This window comes from Chrysochloris asiatica, unplaced genomic scaffold (genome assembly GCF_000296735.1).
Source record: "Chrysochloris asiatica unplaced genomic scaffold, ChrAsi1.0 scaffold00320, whole genome shotgun sequence".
In the NCBI taxonomy this organism is placed as follows: Eukaryota; Metazoa; Chordata; class Mammalia; order Afrosoricida; family Chrysochloridae; genus Chrysochloris; species Chrysochloris asiatica.
The window spans coordinates 424942-426812 of record NW_006408838.1 but is presented as its reverse complement, the minus strand read 5'-3'; the positions used below and the strand labels follow the sequence as shown (position 1 = coordinate 426812).

The following is a 1871-nucleotide window of genomic DNA, read 5'->3' as shown; positions in this document are numbered from 1 at the left end:
AGAGTCCTGAAGACAAGGGGAAACACCCCCAAATATGGACTCATTTTCCACTTCACCTTCATAGGCCGAGCAGCAGCCAAGAACAAGGCTGAATCTCCCGATACCTGGCAAACAAATGCAGTATTGCCTCACAAATTGATTGTTTCTCTGAGGTGCCCATAGGTATATTTGGGGAAAAGCTTTGAGAGCAGGTCGAAGAGTGGCTGTCCTTCTATGAGACAGAAGATATCCCAAGAAAGAATCTGGATGTCATGAAAGAGGGAATGGTCCAGGCAGAGGAAGCAACTGTGGAGACTGCTAGGAAGCTGGAGAAACAAGAGAAGAAATGCTTGATACAGAAGAAGGAGCTGGCTGCAATTGCACTCCTGTCTTCAGAAAACAGCAGTAGCACTCCTGAGGAGTATGAGGAAGCAGGTGAAACCTCTCCCAAAAAAGAAAAAGCAGATGTCCCAGGAGGGTCCATAGGAGACTGGAATGACCCACCTACTGCTTTCCCCAAACTCAAGAAAAAAACAACTCTTTTTCCAAGGAGGAGTTGGTTAGTAGTGATCTTGAAGAGACGGTTGCCAGCACAAGTTTCCCCAAAAGGAAGAAATCATTCCCCAAAGAGGAACCAGCTGGTGATCCTGAAGAAGCAGCTAACAGCAGGAGTGTCCCAAAGAAAAAGAAGAGGCTCTCTCCCAAGGAGGAGCCAGTCAGCAGCGGACCTGAGGAAGCTGTCAGCAGCAAGAGCAGAAACACCAAGAAAAAGAAAAAACTCAAAAACACATCCCAGGAAAATTAAGAATAGACATTCCCCAACCCATCTCAATAAAAACAAAAATTCATAACAACAACAACAAAAAGATTCATGGAATCCAACCATTCCATTTTATAGATGAGGAAAAGCAACAACCAAAAAGTTAACTAGGAAGCTTAGTCTATGCAAATAGGGAAGAACAATTCTGAAAAGAAGGATGAGAATGGCTACATAACTTGAAGAATATAATCAGTGCCACTGAAATGTACATATTGAAATTGTTGATTTCACGTACTCTACTGTGTTTGGTGTGGCGCTGTGGGTTAATGCGCCAGACTGCAAAGCCGTTTAAACTGCAAGGCTGGCAGTTCAAGCTCACCAGCTGCTCCTTGGAAACCCTATACAGGGTCACTATGGTTCCGAATTGACTCAAAGGCACTTAACAAAACAACAACTGTGTTTATTTTCAACAACAGAAACAAAAGAGTTTTTAAAGAAGAAAGATAGCAGCTTACCCAAGGTAAAATATAAAATTACTTGCAACATTAGGACCAGAACTATGATTCCCCTAGCCTCGAACCCAGTATTCTTTTTATACCAAATCTAGGTATACTGTGGCCCTTTGACCAGGATTTCAATAGTGTGGGTTGAAGGATCCTGGAGGGTGAGACAATAAGGAAGCCTATATCAAAGCAAGTTGTTCATGCCCTATGCTGGGCAGACCCTGATGCCACTGAGAAAAAGACATTTTCTTCCACCTTACTCTGAGCATGTGGCATCACTGCAAACAGACATGAAGTGTGTCTTGGATAGAAATAGCCACATCATTAGGAAACAGAATAGAGTCAAGCCAACTAAGGAAACCCCAGCTGCTACCAGATGAAGGATGTTTGTTGTAAGTTGGAGCAACCAGCTTTCTTCTGGTCAGAACTTTCAGCCTCTCAACTCTGTGGCAGTTGATTTGGGTTTTGGACATATTCCTTGAATATATCCAAGAACCAACTCAAAATATCCAATGGCCCATATTCTTTGTTACATTTCTTGACTCTACTAACTATACCAGATGTTAATTCATGCTAGTGTTTCTTCTAAATCCAACAGGTCACTCCATCTGCCTAGCTAGCTCCTTCTG

The 1871-nt window shown here is 42.8% G+C and overlaps 1 pseudogene; it reads left to right on the top strand.

The window, feature by feature from the left end:
- The first annotated feature begins 251 nt into the window (after nt 1–251).
- On the top strand, nt 252–784 carry LOC102838931 (annotated as a pseudogene).
- Nucleotides 785–1871: the final 1087 nt, after the last annotated feature.